A 19,939-nucleotide genomic window follows, 5' to 3' on the forward strand; every position below is an offset into this window, starting at 1 on the left:
ACCCTCCCCTATGAGTTTTAGTGTGCGGCCGGGAGTCCGCACCTTGGGGGTGGGGGGGGGTTCAGTCACGCCCTGGTCTTAGTATTTTGTGTTTATATATTTATTTTGGTCAGGCCAGTGTGTGACATGGGGTTGTTTTGTGTTGTGTTGTGGTATTGGGGGTTTTAGTAGGTATTGGGATCGTGGCTGAGTAGGGGTGTCTAGCATAGTCTATGACTGCCTGAGGTTCTCAATCAGAGTCAGGTGATTCTCGTTGTCTCTGATTGGGAACCATATTTAGGTAGCTTGGGTTTCACTGTGTGTTTGTGGGTGATTGTTCCTGTCTTAGTGTTTTGTATTTCACCAGATAGGCTGTTTCGGTTTTCATTATTTCATTTCGTTAGTTTTGTAGTTTCTGTATGTGTAGGTTTTCCTTCATTAAAATATATCATGAATCATCATCACGCTGCATTTTGGTCCGATCCTTGTTCTACCTCTTCGTCAGAGGAGGAGATAGAAGAGAGCCGTTACAAGTAGAAGAGGAAACAAGTAGAAGATAAGTATTCAGCTCTCTCACACACACCAACAAGGCACTCTGACAACCCATAAGGTAAGATCATGTATTTTACAAATTCATGTTAACCATTGCCCTGTGTAATGTGCCGTCTTTTGGGTGGGACGTCAAACGGGTGTCCTGACTCTGTGGTCACTAAAGAACCCATGGCACTTATGGTAAAAGTAGGGGTGTTAACCCCGGTGTTCTGGCTAAATACCCAATCTGTCCCTCATACCATCATGGCCACCTAATCATCCCCAGCTTCCAATTGGCTCATTCATCCACTTCACCCCTGTACCTATTCCCCAGGTCGTTGCTGTACATGAGAACGTGTTCTCAGTCAACTTAAAAAAGCTTATTTAAAAAAATAATAAACAGCACCATGAATCTAACTTAAATGGTCTGCTTATTAGCATACAGGGCAAATGTTTTTCACACAGCTATGATAAATGGTATATTACTGTTCTGCTCAGTAACATACAGGGCAGATGTTTATAATATGCATTAGAAAAAGTTAATCGATTAAGACAAAATAACCGTTTTTTTATTCTTACGAGATGGAGAAATTCCTACTAGTAATTGTGGTGATTACAACATGCTGTGCTGTACCTCAATGTAATATAGTCACTGTGATAACTGCAATTAAATGTGATAGTAAAACTTACTCTGTTTAGATATGTTTGTCTTTGCTCACTACTATTTAAACTTTTGGTAGAGTACACAATTTGCACCTGTTAATTTTTCCAAGTCAAATGAAATGTAAGCTGAAAAATGGACATAGTCTTTTCTGCTTGAAAATAAAGCATCCAACATTGAAAAGAACAAGAAAGCATTCCATTACAGAACACAACATGTTGTTGTTTCCTATTTCAAGATCAGGATTCGTTCAGCGGGCGTTTCAACCAGCATTAGTCATTTGTTGGCCTGCTGACAGATGTCCACATTTGGGAGTACGTGCTGTCTCCATGTGAGATCCAGAGGTACAGAAACCAGATGAAATTGACCACCAGCGACATGCTCAACAGGCCTTGCCTTCCAAACTAAAGGCAGAACAGACAATCAGACTGTAACCATTATCCCTCAAACAAATTACAACCAAGTATATTTTATGCTATCTGGTAACTTTCCATAATTGTGTAAATTGAAAAGGCCATGACACTAGATGTCGTTCAGCTGACAGTATACCATAAGGTGAGCTTACTGAGTATGTTGCGTGATTTAGCTGTCAGTGGTTCTATCATGCTAGGATAAATATAACCTTGTTACGAATGTCAGAGCTGCTCGAAGGCGTGAAATTAAACATTAATGCAAAGGCAGGATGTAAGCCAGTGTGTTTCACAATGTTGCTGGTGTCGTTACAACTTAATACCGTCCTGAAGATATGCACTGATATCTAATTTTGTAGATCAGCGTTCACCCATGCACTACACGCACGCACACGCACGCACACATACACACACACACGCACACATACACACACACGCACACGCACACACAACCTGCTGCAACCTACAGCAAAAAGTAACAATCTAATATTAACATCAGCAACCTGATAATATGAGAATAACACACACACGCACACGCGACACACACGCGATATGGTAATATGAGAGTGAAAACTGGTGCCCAAAGCAGAACGTTTCACAGGAGGCATCCTATTATCCAGCATCTAACATGTGCATGTGTGTGTATGTGGATAGGATTGGTTTTCAACATCTGAGACCATACTAAGATAATGTTTGTTGCCATAGCTATAACCAGAGTTATAACTTATCCTCTGTAGACCTCTGGAAGGTTTAACAGTAGAAAAACAACAACCACAGGTCATATATCCCAATACTCACATTTTATTCCCAGATGTTGATACAGAAACACCACTGAGGATTCTAATACTACACATGAAGTTTAGAGAACATTCATCCCTCGTCATTTTCTTATCAAACCCTAAACTGTGTTTTCTGCCTATTTAATTTATTCAACTGCAGTTATTCATGTTCTGTGGCAGGACTTGCCTTGGTGTGAATTCATTCCACAGTCATTTTGTGTATAAAATAATTCATTGTGGCAGGAAATTCTACATCAGCAGAGGAATGCTGATGTTTTACAGTAGTCTGTCTGGCTGGAGTGAAGATGGTGGGTGTAGGGACTGCGCACCCATACCCTCCCCTTCATCTACTCCCTGTGCAGGCTTTTTGCTCCACCCCCTCCCCCATCCGCACAGAAGGCCAGCCCTCATGGCCCAACTACCTCAGGAGCACCATCAAGAGCATAATGTCGGGCTGCATCACAGCCTGGCACAGCAACTTCACCGCCACGGACCGCAAGGCTCTCCAGTGGGTGATACGTGCAGTCGTACGCACCATTGAACACACACTGCCTGCCCTACAGGACACCTACAACACCAGGTGTCGCAGGAATTCCAAGATAACCATCAGGGACCCCAGCCACCCAAGCCATTCCCTGTTCTCCCAGCTTCAAACACTCAGACGTGGGCAGTACAGGAGCATCATGGCAAAAACTGAAAGACTGGCCAATAGTTTCTACCCTCAGACCATCAGGCTGCTGAATAGCCACCACTAGTCAGCTACATGCTCCCCCTTCCCCTGCTACTCCACTTATGGACCCCCCCCAAACATACACAGTTTAGAAGATGTTAGTGGGTGCAGCGAAATGGGCCTCCCGGGTGCCGCAGGGGTTAAGGGCGCTGTACTGCAGCGCCAGCTGTGCCATCAGAGACTCTGGGTTCGCGCCCAGGCTCTGTCGTAACCGGCCTGGACTTGGAGGTCCGTGGGGCAACGCACAATTGGCCTAGTGTTGTCCAGGTTAGGGAGGGGTTGGCCGGTAGGGATATCCTTGTCTCGTCGCGCACCAGCGACTCCTGTGGCGGGCCGGGCGCAGTGCGCTCTAACCAAGGTTGCCGGGTGCACGGTGTTGAACTGTGGACCTGGTTGAAATGCTTTTGTTCATCTTCAAGGTGGCCGTTGTTTCTGAATGGGACAATTAAGTCCACGCTCAGGGAGTATGCAGAATCCCAGAGCAGATGGAATTGGGTTGGTCTCCAGGTGGGCCTTGAGGTCGCTGGTCCTTTACACTCTGACATTGTGCACAGAACCAGCATTCCCTGTGTAGATGTTTGTAAAAAATGAGCTGGCTGTCGCACACTACCTAGAGTTCCTGTGGCCATCAGCCACAGGAAGGCCAACACCCTATTTTCAATGGGTCCACCTCTATGAGACACCAGAGGAGCCAGGTCTTCACACAGTATCTGGAACAAAGCAAAATAAGAATCTGTTAGCTCTGTCCTTCAGCTGAGAACACTTAACAATCTTGAGTAATCTGCTATTCATTGGTGTTGTTGATTTACTGCACAATTGCTATGCAAAATCTGCCAGTAGATGGCAGCAGTAGCCTATTGATAGTCAGTTTACAAAGGTTTACAGTGCAGAGTATCTTAAATAATAGGCTGTAATTTATGAGGTTAGTGTTACTAAATTAATTAATGATTGGTAAATTGGTAAATCACTACTTTTTAAATCTGAACACTGAAACATCATGTATTTGCCTATGATTTGATATATAAATGTTTTTTTATCATTCTTTTAATTCAGTTGCATAAGAGGCAATTCTACTGACCAAACAAACCACAAATGGAGACTGCAAAGCTGTGGTTGGCTAGCTAGATCATTTTTATTTTTTATTTTGTTTCACCTTTATTTAACCATGTAGGCCAGTCGAGAACAAGTTCTCATTTACAACTGCGACCTTGCAATGAGGCTGGGCTTGTTTGTATTATGACTGATTTTATTTTATTCAGGAAATCAGACAGCGTTCAGAATTGTTTAAAGAGGAGTATGCACATATCATAAATAGTACATCTATTATAATACATGCAAAATATAATATGCAAATGTGGTGCAAATTACCTGGAAGGTCTTCTGACCCATCTGAAAGTGATCCTGAAAGGAGTGGTCATTGTATGCGGGATTACCTCCTCCACATAATTCAGTATTCATAGTCCTTGTAGTCATAGCAGATAATATTCTAATCTTTGGTGACTTTAATATTCACATGGAAAAGTCCACAGACCCACTCCAAAAGGCTTTCGGAGCCATCATCGACTCAGTGGGTTTTGTCCAACATGTCTCTGGACCCACTCACTGTCACAGTCATACGCTGGACCTAGTTTTGTCCCATGGAATAAATGTGGTGGATCTTAATGTTTTTCCTCATAATCCTGGACTATCGGACCACCATTTTATTACGTTTGCAATTGCAACAAATAATCTGCTCAGACCCCAACCAAGGAACATCAAAAGTCGTGCTATAAATTCACAGACAACACAAAGATTCCTTGATGTCCTTCCAGACTCCCTCTGCCTACCCAAGGACGCCAGAGGACAAAAATCAGTTAACCACCTAACGGAGGATCTCAATTTAACCTTGCGCAATACCCTAGATGCAGTTGCACCCCTAGAAACTAGCTCCCTGGTACACAGAAAATACCCGAGCTCTGAAGCAAGCTTCCAGAAAATTGGAACGGAAATGGCGCCACACCAAACTGGAAGTCTTCCGACTAGCTTGGAAGGACGGTACCGTGCAGTACCGAAGAGCCCTTACTGCTGCTCGATCATCCTATTTTTCTAACTTAATTGAGGAAAATAAGAACAATCCGAAATTCCTTTTTGATACTGTCGCAAAGCTAACTAAAAAGCAGCATTCCCCAAGAGAGGATGACTTTCACTTTAGCAGTGATAAATTCATGAACTTCTTTGAGGAAAAGATTATGATTATTAGAAAGCAAATTACGGACTCCTCTTTAAACCTGCGTATTCCTCCAAACCTCAGTTGTCCTGAGTCTGCACAACTCTGCCAGGACCTAGGATCAAGAGAGACGCTCAAGTGTTTTAGTACTATATCTCTTGACACAATGATGAAAATAATCATGGCCTCTAAACCTTCAAGCTGCATACTGGACCCTATTCCAACTAAACTACTGAAAGAGCTGCTTCCTGTGCTTGGCCCTCCTATGTTGAACATAATAAACGGCTCTCTATCCACTGGATGTGTCCCAAACTCACTAAAAGTGGCAGTAATAAAGCCTCTCTTGAAAAAGCCAAACCTTGACCCAGAAAATATAAAAACTATCGGCCTATATCGAATCTTCCATTCCTCTCAAAAATTTTAGAGAAGGCTGTTGCTCAGCAACTCACTGCCTTCCTGAAGACAAACAATGTATACGAAATGCTTCAGTCTGGTTTTAGACCCCATCATAGCACTGAGACGGCACTTGTGAAGGTGGTAAATGACATTTTAATGGCATCGGACCGAGGCTCTGCATCTGTCCTCGTGCTCCTAGACCTTAGTGCTGCTTTTGATACCATCGATCACCACATTCTTTTGGAGAGATTGGAAACCCAAATTGGTCTACACGGACATGTTCTGGCCTGGTTTAGATCTTATCTGTCGGAAAGATATCAGTTTGTCTCTGTGAATGGTTTGTCCTCTGACAAATCAACTGTAAATTTCGGTGTTCCTCAAGGTTCCGTTTTAGGACCACTATTGTTTTCACTATATATTTTACCTCTTGGGGATGTTATTCGAAAACATAATGTAAACTTTCACTGCTATGCGGATGACACACAGCTGTACATTTCAATGAAACATGGTGAAGCCCCAAAATTGCCCTCGCTAGAAGCATGTGTTTCAGACATAAGGAAGTGGATGGCTGCAAACTTTCTACTATTAAACTCTGACAAAACAGAGATGCTTGTTCTAGGTCCCAAGAAACAAAGAGATCTTCTGTTGAATCTGACAATTAATCTTAATGGTTGTACAGTCGTCTCAAATAAAACTGTGAAGGACCTCGGCGTTACTCTGGACCCTGATCTCTCTTTTGAAGAACATATCAAGACCATTTCGAGGACAGCTTTTTTCCATCTACGTAACATTGCAAAAATCAGAAACTTTCTGTCCAAAAATGATGCAGAAAAATTAATCCATGCTTTTGTCACTTCTAGGTTAGACTACTGCAATGCTCTATTTTCCGGCTACCCGGATAAAGCACTAAATAAACTTCAGTTAGTGCTAAATACGGCTGCTAGAATCCTGACTAGAACCAAAGAATTTGATCATATTACTCCAGTGCTAGCCTCTCTACACTGGCTTCCTGTCAAAGCAAGGGCTGATTTCAAGGTTTTACTGCTAACCTACAAAGCATTACATGGGCTTGCTCCTACCTATCTCTCTGATTTGGTCCTGCCGTACATACCTACACATACGCTACGGTCACAAGACGCAGGCCTCCTAATTGTCCCTAGAATTTCTAAGCAAACAGCTGGAGGCAGGGCATTCTCCTATAGAGCTCCATTTTTATGGAACGGTCTGCCTACCCATGTCAGAGACGCAAACTCGGTCTCAACCTTTAAGTCTTTACTGAAGACTCATCTCTTCAGTGGGTCATATGATTGAGTGTAGTCTGGCCCAGGAGTGGGAAGGTGAACGGAAAGGCTCTGGAGCAACGAAACGCCCTTGCTGTCTCTGCCTGGCCGGTTCCCCTCTTTCCACTGGGATTCTCTGCCTCTAACCCTATTACAGGGGCTGAGTCACTGGCTTGCTGGGGCTCTCTCGTGCCGTCCCTGGAGGGGGTGCGTCACCTGAGTGGGTTGATTCACTGTTGTGGTCATCCTGTCTGGGTTGGCGCCCCCCCCTTGGCTTGTGCCGTGGCGGAGATCTTTGTGGGCTATACTCAGCCTTGTCTCAGGATGGTAAGTTGGTGGTTGAAGATATCCCTCTAGTGGTGTGGGGGCTGTGCTTTGGCAAAGTGGGTGGGGTTATATCCTTCCTGTTTGGCCCTGTCCGGGGGTGTCCTCGGATGGGGCCACAGTGTCTCCTGACCCCTCCTGTCTCAGCCTCCAGTATTTATGCTGCAGTAGTTTATGTGTCGGGGGCTGGGATCAGTTTGTTATATCTGGAGTACTTCTCCTGTCCTATTCGGTGTCCTGTGTGAATCTAAGTGTGCGTTCTCTAATTCTCTCCTTCTCTCTTTCTTTCTCTCTCTCGGAGGACCTGAGCCCTAGGACCATGCCCCAGGACTACCTGACATGATGACTCCTTGCTGTCCCCAGTCCACCTGGCCATGCTGCTGTTCCAGTTTCAACTGACCTGAGCCCTAGGACCATGCCCCAGGACTACCTGACATGATGACTCCTTGCTGTCCCCAGTCCACCTGGCCATGCTGCTGTTCCAGTTTCAACTGACCTGAGCCCTAGGACCATGCCCCAGGACTACCTGACATGATGACTCCTTGCTGTCCCCAGTCCACCTGGCCATGCTGCTGCTCCAGTTTTAACTTCCACCTGACTGTGCTGCTGCACCAGTTTTCAACTGTTCTGCCTTATTATTATTCGACCATGCTGGTCATTTATGAACATTTGAACATCTTGGCCATGTTCTGTTATAATCTCCACCCGGCACAGCCAGAAGAGGACTGGCCACCCCACATAGCCTGGTTCCTCTCTAGGTTTCTTCCTAGGTTTTGGCCTTTCTAGGGAGTTTTTCCTAGCCACCGTGCTTCTACACCTGCATTGCTTGCTGTTTGGGGTTTTAGGCTGGGTTTCTGTACAGCACTTTGAGATATCAGCTGATGTACGAAGGGCTATATAAATAAATTTGATTTGATTTGAATATTCTACCGGACTCATCTTCAATCCCATATATAGCAACTGCTTAGTAGGGGAAACGGTGCTTCAATAGGATCGGGAACAAAATCTTTAAAAAAAATCTTCCACAATTGCTCCAGCTGCAGCAAGAACAGCTGCTCTTCTTGCTACATCCATTTTGTTTTGCCAAGAACTAACAGAAATTGAACATTGAAAACGTTCAACAAACTCTGTTCAAAACAATCTCATAGTTCGCCACGAGCATTCACAAATCAAATCCTTGTGGAACACACTTCTGGTCTCCTCCTTCTACCTCTCTGTCGGCCTCCAAGTCAATACCCAGAAAACAGAAATACTTGCTTGACTCATCTACAGTACCCCAGTGTGCCCTTCAAAGTGGTACCCCATTTCATCTACCTTGGTGCTGCCCTCTCCCCTACATGCTCCCTTGGCAACAAAATCCACACTCTATTTAGAATCCAGCACATCCTAGGGCTAACCTGGGAGGACAGATTACCCAACATCGAGATCCTCGACAACACCAAGTCTTCCTGCATTGAGGCAAGCATGGTTAAACGAATCCTTCACTGACTCGTCCCCACGTGATGTGCATGCCTGATCACCACCTCCCCCGCTGAGTTCCCTACCGCCAACTCGATGCAGCCAAATGCTCCGCTGGAGGTCAGAAAAAAAAACTTTGACTAAATCCCTCCAGCCTGGAAACCTTAGCACTGGTCAGGTGCACCTAGCAGTATACCTGTGCAAGAGGGATTCAGCACCTGGAAGACGCTATCTTACAAATGAGATACAAGAGACTCACCCCAATATGCAGCTGGGATAATGCAATCCGACTCCCAACACAGCTGCACCAGTGTGATGCTCTCGCATCGGCCTCCACAACCAGATGAAGTGACACAAGCACCAAAACATATAACCCACCCCTACCCCAGCGTCCCCAAGGGGAGCACCGGCATCATCGTCTTCGATGGACAACCAAGATGGTGTGTGTGTGTGTGTGTAGGCATGTGTTTGTTTATGTGCGTGTGTGTCATACTAATTTAAAAATCAACGAATAGTGGGAAACTACGCAATCACGCATGACATATTCTCAGTATGCAAAAATATGTTTTATAGTGTGTGGATTTTTGAAAATGAAGTGTGGTTTAAATGCCAGGATGTTATACTCATTTCGGCTCTTCATCTAGTTGAATTCGATGCACACTTTTCCACATTGCATTGGAAGAAGTGGGCTGCAAATGATAGGCCCTAGTTCTCTTCAAGAAGCCAAACAACTAAGCTAGGCTACATAATTGGGAAGATGACGAATAGCAAAGCTTCTGCGGTGGTGTTTAAATGTAGGTGTCACGCCCTGACCTTAGTTTTCTATTTTTTATGTATTATTTTGGTCAGGGCAGTGTGTGACGAGGATGGTTATGCTTGTTTGTATTGTCTAGGTTTTTTTTGTATACCTGGAGGTGTTTGTTTGTCTAGGTTTATTATAGGTCTATGGTGGCCGGAATTGCTTCCCAATCAGACAGCTGTTTATCGTTGTCTCTGATTGGGGATCCTATTTAGGTTGCCATTTTCCATTTTGGTTTGGTGGGTTATTGTCTATGTGTAGTTGCATGTCAGCACTCGTGTTTATAGCGTCACGTTCGTTTTGTTATTTTGTTAGTGTTCTTCATTTAATAAAGAAGAATGTATTCATCTCACGCTGCGCCTTGGTCTCCTCACTATGACGAACGTGACAGAATAACCCACCAAATAAGGACCAAGCAGCGTGTGAATGAGGAGCGGACATCCTGGACCTGGGAGGAGGTAATGGTAGGGGACAAGACCCTGCCATGGAAGCAGGTGGAGATAGCACAGGAGGAAAGGCGACGATACAAAGAGTCAAGGCAACCACAGAAACCCCAATATAATGTTTTGGGGGTGGCACATGGAGCAGTCGGCGGAGCCGAGGAGTAAACCAGAGCCAGTCTGGGAGAAGGAGAATTCGGAGGAGAGAGAAATGGGGGAGTTGTTGAGTTGGTGGACGACGCACAGATTTGGAATAAATAATGTGTTGTCAGTTTGGTGCCACCTGAGTCAGCTCTCCGTACTCGTCCTGAAACGTGTGTTAAAGTTCCGGAACAATTGATGCCGGCTATACACACCAGGTCTCCAGTGTACCTTCAAAACCCAGTGCGTCCCGTGCCAACTCCTCGCACTCTCCCTCAAGTGTGCTTTCTCAGTCAGGTGTGTCCTGTTCCTGCTCCTCGCACTCGCCCTGAGGTGCGTGTCCCCAGCCCAGTACCACCAGTGCCGGCACCACGCACCAGGACTACAGTGCGCCTTGGCAGTCCAGTACGCCCTGTTCCTCCTCCCCGCACTCTCCTTGAGGTGCGTGTCACCAGCCGGTACCACCAGTGCCAGCACCACGCACCAGGCTTCCAGTGCGCCTCCAGGATCCAGTACGCCCTGTTTCTGCTCCTCGCACTCGCCCTGAAGTGCGTGTCCCCAGCCCTGTATCACCAGTGCTGGCACCACTTACCAGGCCTACTGTGCACCTCGGCAGTCCAAAGCGTCCGGCGACAGTACCCAGTCCAGAGCGTCCGGCGACAGTACCCAGTCCAGAGCGTCCGGCGACAGTACCCAGTCCAGAGCGTCCGGCGACAGTACCCAGTCCAGAGCGTCCGGCGACAGTACCCAGTCCAGAGCGTCCGGCGACAGTTCACAGACTGGAACCTCCGGTGACGGGCCACAGTCCGGAACCTCCAACGACGGGCCACAGTCCGGAACCTCCAACGACGGTCCCCAGTCCGGGGTCTCCAGCGACGGTCCCCAGTCCGGGGTCTCCAGCGACGGTCCCCAGTCCAGAACATCCGGCGATGATCCACACAGCGAGGGTCCCCAGCCCGGGGCCTACGGCAAGGATCCGCAGTCCAGAGCCTCCGACGATGATCCACGGGTCTGTGCTACAAGAACGGACTCAGTGTAAAGAAGGGGGGCGGCGTCCGGAACCAGAGCCGCCACCGAGGTTAGATGCCCACCCAGACCCTCCCATATAGGTTTAGGTTTGCGGCCGGGAGTCCGCACCTTTGGGGGTGGGGGGGTACTGTCACGCCCTGACCTTAGTTACCTTTTGTTTTCTTTATTATTTTGGTTAGGTCAGGGTGTGACGAGGGTGGCATGTGTGTTTTTCGTCTTGTCTAGGGTTTTTTGTATCTATGGGGTTTTGGTATTGTCGAGGTAAATGTAGGTCTATGGTGGCCTGAATTGGTTCCCAATCAGAGACAGCTGTTTATCGTTATCTCTGATTGGGGATCCTATTTAGGTTGCCATTTGCCATTTTGGTTTTGTGGGTTATTGTCTGTGTAGTTGCCTGTCAGCACTCGTGTGATATAGTGTCACATTCGATTTGTTTCTTTGTTAGTTTGTTTAGTGTTTTTCCTTCATTAAAAGAAGAATGTATGCTTATCCCGCTGCGCCTTAGTCTCATCAATATGACGAACGTGACAGTAGGTTAAGTCATTTCTTTCTCTTTAAAATGATCACGAGTAGCCTTTTGCGACAGACTACAGCTTTGAAAACAGAAGTGGGGTTTTTTTCTCATTGAAAAGTGTGTCTTGTTCTCCTGGCTTTCATCAGAGATTTTAAACTAAACACCAAACCCTCTTTTGATTTCTGAATGTGTCTGCACCAGAGACTCGGGATGTGGCTGCGCTACTGATGTCATGTTAATCAGGCCTTTTGATTTCTGAATGTGTCTGCACCAGAGACTCGGGATGTGGCTGCGTTACTGATATCATGTTAATCAGGCCTTTTGATTTCTGAATGTGTCTGCACCAGAGACTCGGGATGTGGCTGCGTTACTGATATCATGTTAATCAGGCCTTTTGATTTCTGAATGTGTCTGCACCAGAGACTCGGGATGTGGCTGCGTTACTGATATCATGTTAATCAGGCCTTTTGATTTCTGAATGTGTCTGCACCAGAGACTCGGGATGTGACTGCGTTACTGATGTCATGTTAATCAGGCCTTTTGATTTCTGAATGTGTCTGCACCAGAGACTCGGGATGTGACTGCGTTACTGATATCATGTTAATCAGGCCTTTTGATTTGAACATATGGATTGTTTTACTTTTGTAGGCGTGGCCAGGGTTTCCCAAACTCGTGGATTAAGCCCCAGCAGTCATTCTGATCTCGTTCCCAGAGTTTTAGTTTATTATGTTGCTGTCCAGCAGTTCCGAATTTGCCATGCAACCAACTGTCCAAGATTGTCAATGCACTAGCCTTCTGATTTTAACATCTGAAATGTTTTGGTGTGTGTACTAGGATATTATTTAATTTATACATGCACATTGATTTCACTAATGAATATGTTGAAATTGGACATAATTATCTGTTTCTCTCTTCAGTCTTTTTAAATAGGATAAATGGGCTACATATAAACAGTATGGACTACAGTATATGCCTAAACCAGCCTGAGTAGACTTCAACTCCATTCCTATTCTAGTCAGAGTTTAGATAAATTCATCCAATTGGAAATGAGCTACTATCAGGGATGGATGTCTGTTGAATTTGGAAAAATCCACCCGCACTCGACCCCGCCCCACCTACTCATCCTGTCAGGAGCCGCTACTGCTTTGTTGCGGCTGTGGCATAATGTATGCTTTTTACTAAACAGTACTTGTTAAATAGTATACGAAGATGAGTACATAAACTCAGCAAAAAAATAAACGTTCTCTCACTGTCAACTGCGTTTATTTTCATCAAACTTAACATGTGTAAATATTTGTATGAACATAAGGTTCAACAAATTATACATAAACTGAACAAGTTCCACATACATGTGACTAACAGAAATTGAATAATGTGTCCCTGAACAAAGGGGGAGTCAAAATCAAAAGTTTGCTGAAAATAAACGCAGTTGACAGTGAGAGAACGTTTCTTTTTTTGCTGAGTTCATGTACTCATCTTCGTATACTATTTAACAAGTACTGTGTGGCCACCAGCTGCAGTGCATCTCCTCCTCATGGACTGCACCAGATTTGCCAGTTCTTGCTGTGAGATGTTACCCCACTCTTCCACCAAGGCACCTGGAAGTTCCCGGACATTTCTGAGGGGGAATGGCCCTAGCCCTCACCCTCCGATCCAACAGGTCCCAGACGTGCTCAAGGGGGTTGAGATCCGGGCTCTTCACTGGCCATGGCAGAACACTGATATTCCTGTCTTGCAGGAAATCACGCACAGAATGAGCAGTATGGCTGGTGGCCTTGTCATGCTGGAGGGTCATGTCAGGATGAGCCTGCAGGAAGGGTACCACATGAGGGTACCACCTGTAACGCACAGCGTTGAGATTGCCTGCAATGACAACAACCTCAGTCCAATGATGCTGTGACACACCGCCCCAGACCATGACGGACCCTTCACCTCCAAATCGATCCCGCTCCAGAGTACAAGCCTCGGTGTAACGCTCATTCCTTAAACAATAAATGCGAATCTGAATATCACCCCTGGTGAGACAAAACCGCGACTCGTCAGTAGAGAGCACTTTTTGCCAGTCCTGTCTGGTCCAGCGACGATGGGTTTGTGCCCATAGATGACGTTGTTGCCGGGGATGTCTGGTGAGGACCTTGTAGGCCTGCCTTACAACAGGCCTACAAGCCTTCAATCCAGCCTCTCTCAGCCTATTGCGGACAGGTTCTTTGCTGCAGGAGGGACTGGTGCATTTCCCAAAATAGATGGCATCATGAGGAAAGGAAAATTGTGGATACATTGAAGCAACATCTTAAGACATCAGTCAGGAAGTTGAGGCTTGGTCGCAAATGGGTCTTCCAAATGGACAATGACCCCAAGCATTCTTCCAAAGTTGTGGCAAAATGGCTTAAGGACAACAAAGTCAAGGTATTGGAGTGTCCATCACAAAGCCCTGGCCTCAACCCCATAGAAAATGTGTTGGCAGAACTGAAAAAGTGTGTGCGAGCAAGGAGGCCTACAAACCTGATTCAGTTACACCAGCTCTGTCAGGAGGAATGGGCCAAAATTCTCCCAACTTATTGAGGGAAGCTTGTAGTTGGCTACACAAAATGCTTGACCCAAGTTTAAATTGTTTAGGGCGCTGTTACCAAATACTAATTGAGTGCATGTAAACTTCTGACCCAATGGGAATGTGATGAAAGATATGAAATCTGAAATAATAATAGTAGAGAATGATTTCTGACATCTCGCATTCTTATATGAAGTGGTGATCCTAACTGACCTAATTTTTACAAAGATTAAATGTCAGGAATTGTGAAAAATTGAATTTAAATGTATTTGGCTAAGGTGTATGTAAACTTTAACTGTATGTCTTGATCCCATGCAGATTTTGTATTTGCATAGGAAGGTGGATTAATTGCAGGCATCTAAAAATGGGTATTGGGAATATTGTCAACCCTCAGAGTATCGAATGAGACAAATGTCTTATCAACAAATAGGTCACAATAAAGACCAGACCGTTCCTATGCCAAACAACAAACCTAGGCTACTTAATTGGGAAGATGACGAATAGCAAAGCTTCTGCGGTGGTGTTCAAATGTATGCTAAGTTTTTCTCCTTAAAATGATCACAAGTAGCATTTTACGTTAATCAGGCCTTTTGATTTGAACACATGGATTGTTTTAGTTTTGTAGGCTAGGGTTTCCCAAACTAGGTCCTTGTGTTGTAACGAGGCAGGGGTGGTATACAGAAGATAGCCCTATTTGGTAAATTACCAAGTCCATATTATGGCAAGAACAGCTCAAATAAGCAAAGAGAAACGACAGTTCTTTAGTGTTACCACCCTCAGAATTTGCAGTCAAAATAAATGCATAACAAAGTTCAACAGACACATCTCAACATCAACTGTTCAGAGCAGACTGCATGAATCAGGTCTTCATGGTAGAATTGCTGCAAATAAACCACTACTAAAGGACATCAATAAGAAGAAGAAACTTGCTTGGGCCAAGAAACACGAGCAATGGACATTAGACCGTTGGAAATCTGTCCTTTGGTCTGATGAGTATTTCTGAGACACCAAGTAGGTGAACGGATGATCTCTGCACGTGTGGTTCCCACCTTGAAGCATGGAGGAGAAGGTGTGGGGGTGCTCTGGCGGTGACACTGTCTGTGATTATTTATTTATTTTAATTCAAGGCACACTTAACCATCATGGCTACCACAGCATTCTGCAGCAATATGCCATCCCATCTGGTTTGTGCTTAGTGGGACTATCATTTGTTATTCAACAGGACAATGACCCCAAACACACCTCCAGGCTGTGTAAAGGCTATTTGACCAAGAAGGAGAGTGATGGAGTGCTGCATCAGATGACCTGTCCTCCACGATCACCCGACCTCAACCCAATTGAGATGGTTTGGGATGAGTTGGACCGGAGAGTGAAGGAACAGCAGCCAACAAGTTTTCAGCATATGTGGGAACTCCTTCAAGACTGTTGGAAAAGCATTCCAGGTGAAGCTGGTTGAGAGAATGCCCAGAGTGTGCAAAGCTGTCAAGGCAATGGTTCCCTACATTGAAGAATCTCAAATATAAAATATATTTTGATTTGCTTAACACTTTTGTTTTGATTACCATATGTGTTATTTCATAGTTTTGATGTCTTCACAATTATTCTACAGTGTAGAAAATAGTCAATTAAAGAAAAACCCTTGAATGAGTAGGTGTGTCCAAACTTTTGACTGGTACTGTATGTTGAAATTGGACATAATTATCTGTTTCTTTCTTCAGTCTTTTTAAATAGGATAAATGGGCTACATATATACAGTATGGACTACAGTATATGCCTAAACCAGCCTGAGTTGGCCTATAACTCCAGTCCTATTCTATATAGAGTTTAGATAAATTAATCCAATTGGAAATTAGCAATGGATGTCTGTTGAATTTTGATCCACCCTCACTCAACCCCACCCCACCTTCTCAGCCAGTCAGGAGCCGCTACTGCATTGCGGCTGTGGCATACTGCATGCTTTTTACTAAACGGTACTTGCTAAATAGTATGCCACGATGAGTACATAGTATGTAGTACGCTAGCTTGGGTATTCGGACACAGCAACCCTCAGGTAACAGAAAAGCTCTGTCCATGTTTGTCAAAACTATCTTTATCTCACCCGAAGATAGCTGTCAATTTCTTCTGCAGTCAGTGAAACAGGATGAGAGAGATGGCAACCTATTCCCTATATAGTGCACTACCTTCCCTGAACAAAATACCCTAGTTTCACTTCTAGTAATTATTATCCTTACACCTCTGAAGACTAGACACTTCCATGGCAGTTGGAATTATCTACAGCCTTTCATCTCTGAACACTACCCCCCACATACACCCAATGGGACCTGGTCAAAAGTAGTGCACTAAAAAGGGAATAGGGTCCGATTTGGGATGGACACACACAGTATGCCTTCAGGAAAAAATGAATGTTTGAAACCATGCACTTCATCCAGGGAGAACCTATGTCTGTTATCCATCTACAGAGAAACAATATATCCCCAAGTGCAGGATGAAGTGTATCCTTGGCACTGAAGTCAGTTTAGCATTTATTGCCCTAGTGTTTCAAAAGTTAGGATTTGGGAAGGGTAAACACATCCTAGATATGCACCGGTTCTACGGCAAGTAGAAGATTAATAGCATACAGTGCAGGCTATGCAACAGAAAAAGTGAATAGATGGTGCTAATAATGAACTTAGAGGATATAACCTGTTTTGTATGGACATTGCCATTGGGGGCTTCCACCACCAATATTAGCTTTATACTTTTTTCAAATACAAAAGAAGAAAATGACTACTTTAAAAACGAGATGGCCTCAATGGCACTGCCCTTGTTCACAGATGCCATACTGAAACATACAAAGATGGGTCCCCTAACTGACTCTATGGACCAGACTTAAACGTAACTCTCAACTAGCTGCCTTGAACACCGCTCCTCCATTACCTCAATATGAGCTGCTACTCATTGCCAATCAGCCTCCACACCAGTCCTCACTCTCCTTAATCCCCATGACTTATACCCGACCAAACTAACATTCCTCCTCTCTGTTCTGCAGTGCATGACACTGTAATATAAACAGTTAATTTAATTACAATTATCCTTAACCAATATGGAGAACTTATTACTAGTGCTTGTGGTAATGTAGTCACTGATAACGGTAATGAAATGTGACAGTAAATAATAAACTTATTTTGTAATGTTGGGGCTTTTGTTTGCTCATCTTACAAGCTCTCGCTAGAGTGCACACTTTGTAGCAGTTTTTCTAAGTTGGGTGAAATGTAACTATTTAAGACTACGTAGACCAAAGGTGAAATTAAAGATTTTTTGATCAGGAAAAATTTGTACACTACAATCTGTCTGCAGACCCCTCAGGTAAAAATGTTGACCTTTCCACAAGAGACCGACACAGCTCATGTGAGACTAATGACTTAGAGAAATCTCACACACTGAAAACAAACTGAAGTTTTTTTCATTGACTAATGTTCAACTTATTAAAACAAATGTAACTTTTTGCAAGTTGTATGATGCAATGAACCATAACCATTTCTCACCATGTTTCTCCCTGTCCCTCTACATGTGTCTCCAGGTTTTTCACAAATCTCAGAAGGAACCACATCCTGTTCTCCCTTGCCACACTCATAGATGACGCTTTTGTCATCTTCAAGAGGACTTTGGCAGGTGAGATCGAACAATGTTCCAAGAATGGTGCTGCAATCTTTGATGGCCAGGACTACACCCTCAACACCTGGCAATCTCTGCGCCTCTGCGACAGACCTTGGACAGCTGTGGCTAGATGGCAAACCCAGCACCAGGAAATTCTTCCAATCTGAAGCCATCAAAGGAAAAAACATCATCCTTGGACAGATAGAATTAGTACAAACCCATGGCTGTTTTAAATGAAACCCTATTCCCCATACAGTGCTACTTTTGTCCACATACAGTAATGCTCTTGTGAAATAAAGCATTAAACACAGTTAAGTCAGTTAAGAACCCACAAACAAGAAGGCATTCTATTACTGAACACATTTTCCTGTTTCAGGAGCAGGTTAAGTTTGGCTGGCTTTTCGACCGGCAGCAGTCGTTCATTGGCCTGCTGACGGATGTCCACATGTGGGACAACATGCGGTCTTCCTGTGAGATCCAAAGGTGCACTAACCATATAATCTTCACCCCTGGAAACGTTCTCAACTGGGGGCCCTGGACTTCCAGTCCACAGACCGAGTACTGCTGGAGAACAAGCAGTCCGACTAACCGTTCAAACATGTAATCAATCAAATAAATTGTCAAATGACGTTATGCTGTTGGGTAATGTTCTGTAATTGACAATTGCAATGCCATACCAGTCTTTCAGTTGTGTGGACAATATACCATACACTGTCATGCACCCTACAGCAGACAAAAATTAACACCGGCAATCTGAGAATAACACATCCTCCAGCAATATGTCAATGAGTAATATACAAACTCTTGCCCAAGCAGAACATTTAACCAGAGGCATCCTATTATCCATCATCTACAGCAATATGTATCTGCAATTTTAGGCAGGTAGGATTGGTATTCAACATCTAAGACCATATTAAGATAATGGCTGTGTTCGAGCAGCTACATTTTGTCCCCCTAATGCAAAAATGCTTTGAAAGGTGGTTACAAAGATGAAGAGTTCATGCAGGGTGTTTACCATTAGGGTGGAAAAATAGTCAGTTCCTGTCTACTTAATGGAATGGCTCTCCCACAAACCCTAATGTGATAGCAGCTGGGTCTGGTCTATTTAGTTAAATGACTTCAATTAAACCAGCAAGTGGGGTGTTTTGCTTCCTCTTCAGTCTCTGGCGGTGACCAACGATGGATGTCACTGCCTTTCAAAGTGTTACATTATCGGAATAAAAACCAACTGACTTGCACCTATATTTCGACTTTCATGAACTTCAGAAAATCCTTGTGATGAAAGGTCATGTTGTTTTTTATATTCTCCTTCAAGTCACTGCAGTTACTTCCCAGCAATATGCAGTCATCACCTGTATTGTGGGTAGCACTATTTGTCAACCAATCAATTAGGGGGGTTTTGGTTGAGCAATACAAATGTGACAAACGGGACCCATCTTTGCTGCAACTCTAAAGCTACAGGGATACAAATGAGTGATATTTGAGACTTCTTTAACCAATTTAATTGTACACGTTTCAATAGAAATGTTTATTTCCTTTATATTGAAACATATAAACGCAAAACATGTCAAGTGTTGGTCCCATGTTTCGTGCTGAAATAAAGGATCCCAGAAATGTTCCGTAAGCACAGAAATCGCATTTCTCTCAAATACTGGGCACATTTGTTTACATCCCTGTTAGTAAGCATTTCTCCTTTGCCAAAATAATCTATCCACCTGACAGGTGTGGCATATCAATGAGCTGGGGACAAAAGGTCACTCTTAAATGTGCAGTTTTGACTCAACACTCAACTGTTGCCAGATATTGAAAGTTAATTTCTCTACCATACATACATAAATTTGAGAAAATTTGGCAGTACGTCCAACCGGCCTCACAACAGCAGACCACGTGTAACCACGCCAGCTCAGGACCTCCACATCCAGATTCTTTACCTGCTGGATTGTCTGAGGCCAGCCACCCAGACATCCTTGATATGTTTCTACTTGATTGGAGTCCACCTGTGGTAAATTCAGTTGCTTAGACATGATTTGGAAAGGCACACACCTGTCTATATAAGGTCCCACAGTTGACAGTGCATG

General features: G+C 44.3%; 1 pseudogene; it reads left to right on the forward strand.

The window, feature by feature from the left end:
- The first annotated feature begins 1,687 nt into the window (after positions 1-1,687).
- LOC112244616 lies at positions 1,688-18,449 on the forward strand (annotated as a pseudogene).
- The last annotated feature ends 1,490 nt before the right edge of the window (positions 18,450-19,939 follow it).

Source organism: Oncorhynchus tshawytscha, linkage group LG03 (assembly GCF_018296145.1).
Source record: "Oncorhynchus tshawytscha isolate Ot180627B linkage group LG03, Otsh_v2.0, whole genome shotgun sequence".
Taxonomy (NCBI): domain Eukaryota; kingdom Metazoa; phylum Chordata; class Actinopteri; order Salmoniformes; family Salmonidae; genus Oncorhynchus; species Oncorhynchus tshawytscha.